Below are 13,119 nucleotides of genomic sequence, written 5' to 3' on the forward strand. Positions count from 1 at the left end.
GCCCCACCGGCTCCTAAAAGCCCAGGGACAGAAGATCCAGGCTCCACTTCTTTCTGGCTGCGTGACCTCCAGCAGGTCGTGCATCCCTCTGAGCCTTAGTTTCTTCATCCATGAAATGCAGCAATGATGCTAAACATTCTGTCTCCATTCTCCCCTGCAATAGTAGAGCTGATTTTTTCATTGAGATCATAATCACTGGAATAAAGACCTTTTCTTGGCTGAGGTGTTACTGTGTGACTAAATGTCGGTCAAAGGGAGGCAAGCAGGAGCTTCCTGTGAGACTTTCAGCAAGGATCCTTAAAGGAAGGGGTGAGTCCTGTGTGGTCCCTTCCTTTTCGCTGAAAACTGGAGTGAGGTGTAAGGCCGGAGCTCAAGCAGCTATCTTACTCAATGAGAAGCCACATGTTGAGGATGGCATGTCCTCCAGAATGGTTCAGTGGTTAGGAACTGTGGGTCCTGAAACCAGAGGACCTGGGTTTGAATCCCTGCTCTACCACCTATAAGCTGTGCAACTTGGGGCAAGTGGCTTAACCTCTCTATGCTTCAGTTTTCTCCTCTGTAAGACAGGGATAAAAGTGGTACCACTCCCCTTACAGGGCTGGCTTGAGGAGTAAGTGGGTTAATATAAAGCCTCATCCCACGGGGAATAAAGTGTCACAAAAAGTGGCTGGTACACAGGAAGTGTCACATTTGTGTCGGCTGTTATGATACTATTTTATTTCATTTATTTTATTTATTTATTTTTTCTTGATACAGAGTCTCACTCTGTCACCCAGGCTGGGTTGCAGTAGCATGATCGCGGCTCACTGCAACCTGTACCTCCTGGGTTCAAATGATTCTCCTGCCTCAGCCTCCTGGGTAGCTGAGACTGCAGGTGTGCACCACCACACCTGGCTAATTTTTGTATTTTTAGTAGAAATGGGGTTTCACCACGTTGGCCAGGATGGTCTTGAATTCCTGACCTCAGGTAATTCACCCACCTCAGCTCCCCAACACGCTTGGATTACAGGCGTGAGCCACCGTGCCCAGCCAATGATCCAATTTTAAACATCTGCAGGGCTTCTCTGTATAGCTCAGGGATATGAGCCTCCCTGCCCCTCATGTCTCCCAGAGCTTCCTCTCAGTCTGGACTTTTTCCTCAGGTGAGTGTACCCTTGGGGCAGCAATGCCAGAGAGCTTCATTAAGCCAGGACACAAACAGCTTTGCCTGGAGAGAAAGCCCCTAGCCTGAGCCATTGGGGGCAGGAAATAGAGACTGGGCCTCTGGGTTGGAATCCGCAGGAGGGATCCAGATGAAGTTCTTGGGAAGAGAGAAAGAGAAATAAGGTATTGTGACTGGCCATGGAGCCCAGACAGGAGTCTCTCCTCTCTGGGCCTCTGGGGACTGGATTAAATCAGAAGTTACAGCTCACATGCCAGCAGCATAAAGACCAATATAGAAAATTAGTGAAGTTGTTTGGGTGTAAGGCAGCAGAGAGTGGTGGGGACTGGGGCAAGGGCCCTTAACCCATCCGAGCGGGGGGTGGGGCACCATGCAGCCCCAGCAGACCTGCTCTGCAGCTAAGTGGGTCCCATGTAGGCAAATCTTTCACTGTTTCAAAAGGAATAGAAATTAAATCTGAATTCTTTGTGAAATCTGACTGTTTAGTGCTGGCTCCATTGAAACAAACAAAACCCTGAGCAAGGCAAATAAAAATCCATCCCCAGGCCAGCTCAGGGGCTGCCAAATGCAAACAAGAGCTGAGAGGTCCCTGGAGCAGGGCAGGCTGCACCCTGAAGTCCACGGCTGCATTTCCTTGCGTCTCTGCGGGGAGGGCATAGGCTGAGCGTGGGGGTGGCATGGAGGAAAGGGGCAAGTGGCTGGGAGTGTGTCCCTCCCAGGAGGCAGGTGCTCAGGGAGGCGAGCCTGACCACTCAGCACCTCCCTGCTGGGCTCAGGATGGCAGTGGGGGTTGGGCAGTGGGTCTGCCCTGCAATCTCCGGCCACACCCTGGCTCCCTGAACTTCAAGTTCTTCCTCTGAGAAAAAGAGGGAGTCTTTGGCTTCCCAAAGCTGATGGGAGGCAAGATGGGAAACCCTGAACCCTTAGGAATTGAGCAAGAATGGATTTGCAGAGGCCCTGGGGCCAGGCAGACCTGAAGGCAGCTCCTGCGTGAGGCGGCACCCCCACCCCCCTGCCCTGAGGAGATCCTGCCCAATGGTGTAGGTGGGGTTAGGGTGTTACTGTGGCTTTGGGATCACCTTGGAGCATGTGGGACCCATTAGAGTGGATTGTTCATCCTGACCTTTCACTCCTCTACCTGTAATAGGATTACAAAGGTGGCCTTGCAGGGCCACCCCACAGAGGGGGTAGAACAGAGTCACTTACCCTGATACTACAGGCTTGGCCAAGTGTGTGGCTTTGGCCAATGGAACTTCAGCAGACTTGGCGCAGGCAGGGGCTTTCAATGCACTTGTGTGGTTGCCTCTCATGCTTGCGCTGCCCAGCAGGCAAGAACATCCCCAGGTCTCTGCTGCTCCCCAGATGATCTGGACCCATGACTTGAAGCAAAACCATGCCAGCCTACTCCTGAACCAGGAGAGAGAAAGCAAATGGTTATTCTGGAAGCCACTGAGATCCAGGGCTATTACAGCACTGTTGCAACAGAAACCTGTTTCTCAGGCCCAGGAGAACACAGGCCTCCTCAAGCCCTCTTCAGCTTGCTGCATGGAAGCACCCACTCCACCTGGTCATCCACTGTCCCAGAAGCCCCTGTGCCCCTGGCCCTGGGGCAAATAGACAGACTCCCCCTGGAGTGGGACCCCTAAGCTTGGATCCTACAAAACTGGAGCCAGCCCCTACACCCTGCCCATGGGACCTCAGATAAGTCACTTCTCCTGCCAGAGCCTCACCTGCAGAATGTGGGGATCTCGCCTCACCCACAGGGAGATCTGGAGGGGCCATGAGACCCCACGGGCCTGCCACAGGGTGAGGGTGGGCTGCCGGGCTGGCATATGGGCTCCTCAGGATGGGGAGGGACTGGCTTGCCATGAATTTGTCCGCAAGGAGACTGGGCAAACTCACTCCTGAGGAATCAGAGGCTTCACCCATGCAGGGTACGATTCCAAGTTCATTGTGGAATCTGCCACTCTAGCCTGAAGAAAAAGCAAACAGGGTTATCCAGCACCAACTCGAAACCATCCCTGTGGGTACGGGCCACACTGCCTGGGGACTGGAATCAGTTAGGATAGCTCTCTGAGCCTTAACTGAAAGGGTATATATACAGTTAATCATTGCTTAAACACAAAGGGCTCCATTTTCTCTCAGAACAGAGTGTGGAGGTAGATGCTGCTGGTGTTGGTTCACGGGCTTGACAATGTCTTTGAGAACCAACACACTGTCTTTCCTCTTGCCATCCTCACTGTTTGGTGTTTTTTGTTTGGTTTTAATCCTTAACCTTGTTGTCTCATGGCCACAAGATGGCTGCTATGGCTCCAAGCATTTCATCTTTATACAACCCCATTCAAGGTAAGAAGAGACTAAGCAGGAAAAGAGGATTTCTTATTATTAGAAAGAAAAATGTCCTGAGAAGCCCCCCTTTATCTGTGGCCAGGAATGAACCACACAGTCATCCCCAGCAACTATGAGGGTAAGAAAGGAGTATCTTGGGAAAAGGACTCCGATGGTTATGGCAGCCTGAGACTGATCATAGTTCCCCCATAGAGTTGCATGTGTTGCTGCTTAAACAATATCAGGCCCCTGGTGGCAAGGCAGGAGGAGGAATGGCTCCGAGGTGAACAGTAACAGTGTGGGCTGGAGGTCCAGGACTCAGAGTTCTATCAAGAGGAGTGTACCAGGCAGGGTTTTTAATTATAAACCACAGAAGCCACTCAGTGACAAAGGACAGATTCTACTTTATTGCAAACAACAGAATTCACTTTGTTACAAACAAACAGCAAGTTCTACTTTGTTGCAAACAGCAGACTCTGGGAGTACCAGAGAAGCAGACTTGGATGACCCACAACCAGGAACAATACAGCCCGGGAGCCCCACCCAATCACACCACAGGACTGTCCTAATTACAACACAGCTACCGCCACAGCCCGCCTCTTGGTAGAGGCTCCACCACAGCCACCCAAGCGGAAACAGGCACCTGCACCGCCTCGTACCTGCTTGCCGGGAGACCACTCTCCTCCATGCTCAGCTAGTTCACCTTGCCCACGTGTACTTGCTTCCAAGTCTTGTGCATCTGATTGGTGGAAGCTAGTGTATTTTATCTTCTTTGGGGGGAAGGAGATGAGAGGTGACAATGTGCTAGCAGCGCTCACTCTCAGCGCCTTCTTGGCCTCGGCGACCACTCTGGCGGCGCTTGAGGAGCCCTTCAGCCTGCCACGGCACTGTGGGAGCCCCTCTCTGGGCTGGCTGAGGCCGGAGGTGCCTCCCTCTGCTTGCGGGGAGGTGTGGAGGGAGAGGCGCAGGCAGGAACCGGTGCTGCGCGCGGCGCTCGCGGGCCAGTGCGAGTGCCGGCGGGCGCGGGTGCGGGCACCGGCTCGGTGGGCCCAACACACCGGGCGGCCGACTGGCGCCGCCGGCCCTGGACAGTAAGGGGCTTAGCACCCGGGCCAGCAGCTGCGGAGGTTGTGCCGGGTGCCCCAGCCGTGTTGGCCCGACAGCTCTGCACTCAAATTCTCGCCGGGCCTTAGCTGCCTCCCCGCGGGACAGGGCTCAGGACCTGCAGCCCGTCATGTCTGAGTTCCTCCGCTGCTGTGGGCTTCCGCGCGGCCCGAGCCTCCCCAACAGGCGCTGCCCCCTGCTCTGTGGCGCCCGGTCCCATCAACAGCCCAAAGGCTGAGGAGTGCAGGCGCCGCTCCGGACTGGCAGGCAGCTCCGCCTGCAGCCCCGGTGCAGGATCCATACTAGGTGAAGCCAGCTGGGCTCCTGAGCCGGATGGGGACTTGGAGAACTTTTATATCTAGCCGAAGATTGTATGTGCACCAATCAGCACTCTGTATCTAGCTAATCTGGTGGGGACTTGGGGAACTTTTATGTCTAGCTAAGGGATCGTAAATGCACCCATCAGCACTCTGTGTCTAGCTCAGGGTTTGTAAATACACCAATCAGTACTCGTGTCTAGCTCAAGGTTTGTAAATACACCAACTGGTACTCTGTATCTAGCTCTGTATCTAACTAACCTAGTGGGGACTTGGAGAACTTTTCTCTCTAGCACTGTGTGTCTAGCTCAAGAATTGTAAACACACCCATCAGCACTCTGTCAAAACGGTCCAATCAGCTCTCTGTAAAATGGACCAATCAGCTCTCTGTAAAATGGACCAATCAGCAGGATGTGGGTGGGGCCAGATAAGGGAATAAAAGCAGGCTGCCCGAACCAGCAAGCTGCAACCGGAACCAGCCAGCGACAATCGGTTTGGGTATCTTACCGCACCGTGGAAGCTCTGTTCTTTAGCTCTTTGCAGTAAATCTTGCTGCTGCTTAACTCTTTGGGTCCGTGTTTGCCTTTATGAGCTGTAACACTGACCATGAAGGTCTGCAATTTCACTCCTGAAGCCGTCCAGACCACGAACCCACCGGGAAGAACGAACAACTCTAGACGCGCTCCTTTTAAGAGCTGTAACCCTACAAAGGTCTGCAGCTTCTCTCCTGACAGCGAGACCGTGAACCCACCAGAAGGAAGAAGCTTCAGACACATGTGAATGTCTGAAAGAACAAACTCCGGACACACCATCTTTAAAAACTGTCACATTCACTACAAGGGTCCGTGGCTTCATTCTTGAAGTCAGTGAGACCAAGAATCCACCAATGCCGGACACAGAGGGACTCACAATGTAGTCCCGCTTCTCAATGTGGAGAGATAAGAAGTGCAAGGGGGCCGAGCATGGTGGCTCATCCGTGTAATTCCAGCAATTTGGGAGGCCAAGGCAGGAGGATCATCTGAGGTCGGGAGTTCAAGACCAGCTGGGCCAATATGGTGAAACCCCATCTCTACTAAAAATACAAAAATTAGCCCAGCTTGGTAGCAGGCACCTGTAATCCCGGCTACTCAGGAGGCTGAGGCAGGATAATTGCCTGAACCCAGAAGGCAGAGGTTGCAGTGAGCCTAGATGGCACCATTGCACTCCAGCCTGGGCAACAGCGGAGACTCTATCTGGGAAAACAAATGAAAAAAAAAAAAGCTGCAAGGAGACTTTCTTTTTTTGAGACGGAGTCTCGCTCTGTCTCCCAGGCTGGAGTGCAGTGGCGCAATCTCGGCTCACTGCAAGCTTCACCTCCGGGGTTCAGCCATTCTCCTGCCTCAGCGTCCCGTGTAGCTGGGCCTACAGGCGCCCGCCACCATGCCCGGCTAATTTTTTGTATTTTTAGTAGAGATGGGGTTTCACCATGTTAGCCAGGATGGTCTCTATCTCCTGACCTCGTGATCCGCCCGTCTCGACCTCCCAAAGTGCTGGGATTACAGGCTTTGAGTCACTGTTTATTGAGGCCCTGTTTATTTCTCAAAGAGTCTCATGAAGTTTCCACCACTGGAAGGTGCCTAAGAATCAGCTGAGGTGTCCAGTAGAAGCAAGGATACCCAAGAGTGGCCGTGATATGCATCCCTAGCCACCTCCAAGAAAGACGAAAAAACAGCACTACCAGAAAATACACACATGTAAGTCATCCTCTGGGGACTCCTGTTAACACCTATGTGACACAACAGAATTGAGCCAGAGAAGCTGCATCACATGTATATTGCTGGTACATGGTGGGTGCCTCCTAGAAGAACTAAATTTCCAAACGATTCAGGAGCCGTGGATTTGGGCCAATGGTGAGATGATAAGCCTTTATGTGAAGCTGAGACAGGGAGAAGTTCACATCTTGGCTCTGCCGCCTATGTTCCCTGATGGCTGGGATCTTGGTGTGCACATCTGGAAGATGGGGAGACCATGCTAGCTCCCTTAGAGGGTTGCTAGGAGGAGCATTCCCACCACCCAGTGCATTAGTGCAGGAGCAGGGACCATGTATTTAAATGTCTAATACCAGCGCTTCTCAATGATAGGGGATGGGATGGAGGCGGGGCATTTTCACCCTTTCAATCATCCCAAGCTTTTGGAGGCTGGAAGAGGCAGAATTTTGACCCCATAATCTCTGCCACCAGTGTCACTCCCTTGTTTGTGGTGTTTGGTTATTTTGTTTTGTTTGAGACATTGTCTCACTCTGTCGCCCAGGCTGGAGGGCAGTGGCACAATCTTGGCTCACTGCAACCTCTGCCTCCCGGGTCCAAGCAATTCTCATGCCTCAGCCTCCCGAGTAACTGGGATTACAGGTGTGCGCCACCATGATCAGCTAGGTTTCGTATGTTTAGTAGAGATGGGGTTTGACCATGTTGCCCAGGCTGGTCTCGAACTCCTGAGCACAAGTGATCTGCGTGCTTTAGCCTCCCAACATGCTGGGATTATAGGCATGAGCCACTGCACCTGGCCTGTTCTTTGTTTTTTGAGACAGGGTCTCCCTCTGTCACCCAGGCTTGAGTGTAGCAGTGTAGCCATAGCTCCCTGCAGCCTCGACCTCCTAGTCTCAAGCAATCCTCCCACCTCACCCTCTTGAGTAGTTGGGACTAGAGGTATGCACCACCACACCCAGCTATTTTTTTTATTTTTTTGTAGAGAAGGAGTCTCACTATGCTGCCCAGGCTAGACACTAACTCCTGGCCTCAAGTGATCCTCCCATCTTGGCCTCCCAAAGTGCTGGGGTTACAGGTGTGGGACTTCAAAGACATAACCAAGTTTACTAGGCAGTTCCCTTAAAATAGGGAGATTATCCTGGATTATCTGAGTGGGCCCAATGTAATCACAGGAGCCCTTAAAAGCAAAAGAGGGGCCGGGCGCTGTGGCTCACACCTGTAATGCCAGCACTTTGGGAGGCCAAGGTGGGTGGATCACCTGAGGTCAGGAGTTTGAGACCAGCCTGGTCAGTATGGTGAAACCCCGTCCCTACTAATAAAAAGTTTGCTGGCCGTGGTGGTGCATACCTGTAATCCCAGCTACTCGGGAGGCTGAGGCAGGAGAATCACTGGAACCTGGGAGGCAGAAGTTGCAGTGAGCTGAGATTGTGCCACTACACTCCAGCATGGGCGACAGAGACATAGTCTCAAAAAAACAAATAAATAAATAAAAATAAGCAAAAGAGGAAGACAGCAATTCGGAGCACCAGAAAGATGCCAGGTGCCTCTGCTGGCCTTGAAGATGGAAGAGTTTCAGGACAAGGAACTGAATTTTGCCAACAATTGGTGAGCTTGGAAGAGGCCCCACAGCCCCAGGGGAGAATTTTGTCTTGAACCTGGTGAGACCCTGAGCAGAGAATCCAACCAGGCCTCGTCAGACTTCTGACCTATGCTCTGCAAGATAACAAGTGGGTTTTGTTTTAAGCTACTAACTTTGTGGCAATTTGTTGTACAGCAATGGAAAACGAAGACAGAAGGTTCATGCTCATTTCCTAGTTTTCTAGAGTTTCGCAGAAACCCTGAGCTTACTCAGCTGCAAAGTGAGTGGTGGGGCAGATGTTGGAACCCAAGTTCATCTGTTCTAAAGCCCACGCTGTGGCTTTCCCATTCAGCCTCTCCAGATGAGAAAAGTGAGTCACGAGAGGCACTGCCAGGGTCAGCTCCCCAGTATCTCAGCACAGAGGAGGTAGGACCATACTGTGGCCCCCTCATGCTCCCAGCTCATGTGAGGAGCCTCAGGAGCCCCCAAGTCGCCATCTGTCTGTGTCTGCCTGTGTCAGTGCATTCGGCCTGAACCATCCTAAAGCCCCTGGAGTCAAAGCCCTGCCTCCTGACACCTTAGGTAAAAGGTAGTGTTCTCCTCAGGGAGCCCAGCAGACCCTCACCCAGACATCGGCGGTGGTCTGCTGGCTACTGAGGCCCTTCTCACTCTAGGGGACTCCGCTTCATGCCCTAACTTCTCTCATTCATGCTTAGAGTCAGAGGAAACTGGTGCCTCATGAGCCAGAGCAGACATGAAGCTCAAAGACGTGTTCAGGCCAGGCGTGGTGGCTCACGCCTGTAATCCCCCAGCACTTTGGGAGGCTGAGATGGGCAGATCACGAGGTCAGGAGATGGAGACTATCCTGGCTAACATGGTGAAACTCCATCTCTACTAAAAATACAGAAAATTAGCCGGGCATAGTGGCGGGCGCCTATAGTCCCAGCTACTTGGGAGGCTGAGGTAGGAGAATGGTGTGAACCCGGCAGGCAAGGCAGAGGTTGCAGTGAGCTGAGATTGCGCCACTGCACTCCAGCCTGGGCGACTGAACAAGACTATGACTCAAAAAAATAAATAAATAAATAAAAAGATGTGTTCAGTTTGGCCAACAGTGTTTAAACACATACACACACACACACCGATGTTTAAAATGTGAAGTTTCACACTGAAAGCCATATTGCCAAACTCTGTTGGGGAATCGGAAGCTCTGGCCATACTGGGCCCATCTTCCCACTTGGCATCCAAGGCTAAAGCCAAGTGGCCACCATGTCCCCTGGTGAAGGGTGAGCTCTGGAGTGCTCCAGTCCCCACCACCCCCTATCATCTCCCCCCACTTACTTCACCTGCCTGGACCCAAAAGACATCTGAACTCCAATCCCTTAGGATTGATTCTATGACCTTACCCTTCTGCCTCCTGCCCTGCTCAGTCCCAGGGGATCCCAGGCGACAGCAGCCAGCCTGTGTGATGCTAGCAGGGCTATGAGAAATAGGAGTGGGGCCACCAGGATGGAAACTCAAGGGTCTCCTCCAGACCTGTTTGTGTGGACAGCTGTTCCCAGTGACTCCGTTCAGCTAAGACTGTCAGGCTATCTGCATCTGTCTGTGTCAGTCCCCTCAGCCTGAACTGGCTTCCTCTCTGCCTGGTGAGGGCCTAAGTGCAGGTGCTGATGCCCATTTTCTCTGCCCTGATGAGGCTTCAGTTTCCTTGGTGCTTAATGGGGCAATGGCATTTGGCCAGAAGGCACCTGAGACAGGTGTAAATGACCTCCCCTGCCCATTCCCTCCCCTGGGGGCTGCTGCCCACATCCACACGGCCTTTTGGGGAGGCTCAGCCCCCCACCCCACCCACTACCAGGCCCACTGCCAGGAGAAGAATCAAAACCCACTCTGTCTTCATCCCCCAGGCTTCTAGGAAAAAGCCCTAGAACAGATTTGGAGGCGACACTTTGCCCACTTCATGGTGAGCTGAGATGCTGGTGCCGCAATGCAAGAGACAAGAAATGAGTAGCAAAAAGGGGAGGGAGGTGGAAAAATTAAATTTTGCATGATCAGCAAGGTTTCAAACAATCGCTCGCCAACTGAAGTGGGTGCCACATCTATAAGTCATTCTGTTTTATAGACCATTAGGATCTCCAGAGAGAACCTGCATGGAGACCACTGCTTTTTGTTGAAATTAAAATGTCAGAGAAAAAGAAATAGAACAAAACAGGGAATCTGCAATTAATTACCAGGCCATAAAAATTCAATAATCAGGAAGCAGAGCGGCCGCGGGCCCAGAGGTATCACAGCCAGTGTAACAAGAATGGAATACATTAATCTTTTCAAATTAGTTTTTTAATCTGACGGGGATATATGGTGACATGCCTCCCCTCCCCACCCGCTCCCCCTCAACCTCCACGGCTCCGGCCTAAAGCCAGGCTGTGGGAGGGAGTTTCAGTGTGAGCTGGGGGCCTGCTGCAACCCGGACCCCTGGGCTGAAGGGAGAGGGCCTTCCCCGGCCCCACCTGAGCGCAGGGCCCTCGTCCCAGCAGTGGAGCCAGGAAGGCCTGTTCCCCCTGGGTCCCAGGGTACAGGGGAGTGGTAGGCGTGTTTCCTGTATTGGCTGGGGGGTCTGGGCGGTGGTCTCTGAGCTTTCCTGCTTGGAAAATGGGAACAAGATCACAGCCATCCCCGGATCCTGGAAGCATTGTGTCTGGTGCCCGGCAGGTCCTCAATAAAGGGGTCCTGCTATTACTATTTTTACTCCTGGCAGCAAGGAGCGCCGGGCAGCGCCAGGACTCTATTCAAGAGCATTTATTTAGTGCCTGCTGTGTGCTCAGTCCTGGGAAGGAGAGACCAGCAGCCTTAGTCCTTACCCTGCAGAAAGAGGCTCACAGTCAAGTTAGAGGCCAAGCAAGACGTAAAGCGTAAAAGAGTAAAGGGCAAGAAGCTTGTCCTCGAGCAGGGCTGCTGGTCCGGTGGCAAGTCCCAGGAGGGCCGAAAGGGCACCTGGGCACGGAGACGGCAGGCTCTGGGCCCACACAGCCGTGTGCTCCCGGGGCTGCCGGCTGATTGGTCTAAGAACCAGCCCCAACCCATCTCTGATTAGAGGCCGTGCCCTCCAGCCCGGAGCCTCCCCCCAGAGCTTCGCCTCCTCCTTCCTTGCCTCCACTAGGCCCAAGGTTCCTGCAGCTCAGATGACTCCAAGTTTCTGGCCTTCGTCCTCAGCCAAGCCACTCTCTCATTAACCCCTCAACAAGCCGGCCTCTGGGCCTTGCTCAGGCTTAGCCCCTGCCTGGGATACCCCCCAGTAGAGTTCAATGCCTAGTCAGCGTTGTTAAAATGGACTCTTGGCCGGGTGCGGTGGCTCACGCCTGTAATCCTAGCACTTTAGGAGGCCGAGGCAGCAGATCACATGGTCAGGAGTTCAAGACCAGCCTGGCCAATATGGTGAAATCCCTCTCTACTAAAAGTACAAAAATTAGCTGGGCATGGTGGCGGGTGCTTATAGTCCCAGCTACTCAGGAGGCTGAGGCAGGAGAATCGCTTGAACCCGGCAGGCGGAGGTTGCAGTGAGCCAAGAACACGCCAGTGCACTCCAGCCTAGGCAACAGAGCAAGACTCCATCTCAAAAAAAAAAAAAAAAAAAAAAGGACTCTTATAGCCTCCACCCCAGGGGACATCTGCAGAGCGCAGGAACATAACAGTCTGCCCTTCGGACTTTGACTCCTTTTAAAGGTAACATGACAGCTCACTAAGTGCCAGATCCCGTGTAAATCCTCCACCTGTATTGTCTCATTTGGTCCCCTGGGGGGTTGGGACTATTCATAACCCCATTTCACAGAGGCAGAAGTCGTGAAGCTTGGGCCACCCACCAGTTCTGTGTGACCTGCATCTCTGAAACCAGCTTCACTAAGAATACCAACCAGAGGCCAGGCATGGGGGCTCACACCTGTAATCCCAGCACTTTGGGAGGCTAAGGCAGGAAGATCACTTAAAGCCACGAGTTCAAGACCAGCCTGGACAACATAGAAGGGGTCCAGTCTGGACCCCTTCTCTCAAAAAAAAAAAAAATTCTTTTTTTAAATTTTTTTTTAAATTTAGCCAGGCACAATAGTGACTGCCTGTGGTCCCAGCTACTTGGGAGGCTGAGGCAAGAGGATTGCTGAGCCCAGGAGCTCGATGCTGCAGTAAGCGGTAATCTTGCCACTGCACTTCAGCCTTGCCAGAGACCTTGCCAAAAAAAGAAAAAGAACAAGGCCAGGCACGATGGCTCAGGCCTGTAATCCTAGCACTTTGGAAGGCCGAGGCAAACAGATCACTTGAGGCCAGGAGTTTGAGACCAGCCTGGCTAACATAGCAAAACCCATCTCTACAAAAAAATACAAAAATTGGCGGGGTGTGGGGGTGCGTGCCTGTAGTCCCAGCTACTCCAGAGGCTGAGGCAGGAAAATCGCTTGAATTGGGAGGTGGAGGTTGCAGTGAGACTTGATTGTGCCACTGCACTCCAGCCTGGGTGACAGAGCAAGACCCAGACAAAAAAAAAAAAGACAGTGTCTTTCACCTCCTCCGGAATTTGACGCATGGTAGGGGTTCAATCAGTGCTCTCCGGACTGTTTCAGCAGAACAACCTTGCAAGGGAGCTTCACTGGCTCTCTCCTCAAGATGTCTTCCAACCTACAAACTTAACAGCGGCTGCCACTTACCTATTGTGCTACTGTGTGCGAAGCTGTGGGATCTGGTGCCTTTTATGGTAAGATTGTGGGCCTCATTTTACCGGAAGGAAACTGAGGCTCAGAGAGACTGGCAGGCCCAAGATCAGACGCTCATATCTATCTGGCCCCCAAAGGCAGGATTTTAACAGCTAAGAATATGGTCTCAGTTCCACAGGCCCACCCCAGGGCT

This window comes from Chlorocebus sabaeus, chromosome 9 (genome assembly GCF_047675955.1).
Source record: "Chlorocebus sabaeus isolate Y175 chromosome 9, mChlSab1.0.hap1, whole genome shotgun sequence".
Lineage (NCBI taxonomy): Eukaryota > Metazoa > Chordata > Mammalia > Primates > Cercopithecidae > Chlorocebus > Chlorocebus sabaeus.